Raw genomic sequence first — 1,854 nt, forward strand, 5'->3', positions numbered from 1 at the left:
GAGAGAGAGAGAGAGAGAGAGAAAAGACTAATAAAAGTACAATCGTTTTTGCAATGCTTTTGATTATCGTAACAAAAGAGAGAGCATAACAAAATATAATATGACACATTCAATAAGGTCACGTTTTTGAGATTCAGAGAGTACAATGTCGTAAAATTCGGAGGCATTTTTCTGAAGCACCAGATGGGGAAGGGAGACAACCCAGTAATGATAATGTAAATTTGAGATGTATACCTAGTTCTGGGCCTTGAGCTCAATACGAAAAAGGAAATAATATAATTGTAAAGGAACCAAGCACAAGAACGATCAGAACGGAACCAACATCGAGCACTTTGAGAGGGATCTGTTGCAGAAGGGAGAGAACCCATTAATAATTATGTAAGTATGAGATGTGTATGTTCTGGTTCCTGGGCTAAAAAAAATAAAAAAGTTCATTATTCTAATAACATAGTCATGTATGTAAGGGAACAAATTTTAATGTCAAGCCTTTATCTAAAGTAGCAGAATGAGAAAGGAAGGAACACAGTAATAATATAAAACTCACTGCCTGTCACAATTGATTCCTGTTACACATGGAAATACTGGTCGAAATTAATTTCTGGTTAAATATTTAAATATCGGTAGATGTTAATTTCTGAATAAGTTTGAATATCAAGGTTTGAGGCTTTTAATTTTTTGTGAAGTTTATAAATTATGTCAACAAATTAATTTTAGACAAATCAAAGTGTATAAATATTGGTAGCAGTTACTTTCTGGATATGTGTTAATGGAAAAAATAGTACACAGAGTATATGTATTATTATATTTCTGTATTAGAGTCAAATGTAAGAATTACAGAACAAAGATAAAAGTAACAAAGAGCAGTATCAATCATATCAGAACTATATTTTGATTTCTTATTTTGTTTTTTGGTTATTTGTTTAAATGTTGAAGAAACTGATTTCTGGTTATGTGTAGAAATATCTGTGACAATTAGTTTCTCGTTGCTTATTAATGTTGATAGCAATTCATTTTTGGTTGCCCATATGCTTATAGTAATTAATAATTTCCAGCAAAGCGTATGGCGGTTACTTATTAATATCTGGTTATGCATATTAAATGTCGACAGAAAACAATTTTGGGTTTAGCGTATAAATGACATTGTCAAATAAATTCTAATTATGTATAATAATATGTAATATGCCGGTGGTAATTAATTTCTGGTTTTACATAAAAGCGTTGGCTTTTTGTTACTGATTTTGTATGATAAGGTATACAGAGCTTAATTTTTAGTTACTAAAAATTATCCATGAAAATTGATTACTTTTTAGTTAAATGAAGAGCCTAAATTATGCTAATGATCATATATATATATTTGTTTTCTGTTTACTTGTATAGAGTCATTTTTTATTTAATTCTCATAAAGCTATGTCAAGATCAATTGAATTTGTTTTACGGAAATTAATATTGGAGGCTTTTAAATGGTGTATAAATGTCAGTGGCATTAAATTTCTTGTTACATGTGTATAAATGTATGTGGCTTGTTATTTCTGAGGAGGCGTTTCAATGTAAATTACAATTTAATTCCATGTAAGCATATATGTATATATATATATATATATATACATCAGTGTCTGGGGCAAGTTATTACTAGTTACACACAGCAATGTTGATGGTAACAATTGTTGATCATACATGATATCAACATAATCAAATAATATAAGCTTTATTGGGAAAAGTCACAAAACAAGATTGGATAGCATATGTGTTTGTTGGAAAGAGAAAGTAACAGTGAAGAAATGGGATGTTGAGGAAAGGGGGAGAAGAAGGAGAAGAAGAGGAAGAAAAAGAAGGAGAAGAGAGAGAGAGAGAAAG

Source organism: Aplysia californica, unplaced genomic scaffold, assembly GCF_000002075.1.
Source record: "Aplysia californica isolate F4 #8 unplaced genomic scaffold, AplCal3.0 scaffold00217, whole genome shotgun sequence".
NCBI lineage: Eukaryota > Metazoa > Mollusca > Gastropoda > Aplysiida > Aplysiidae > Aplysia > Aplysia californica.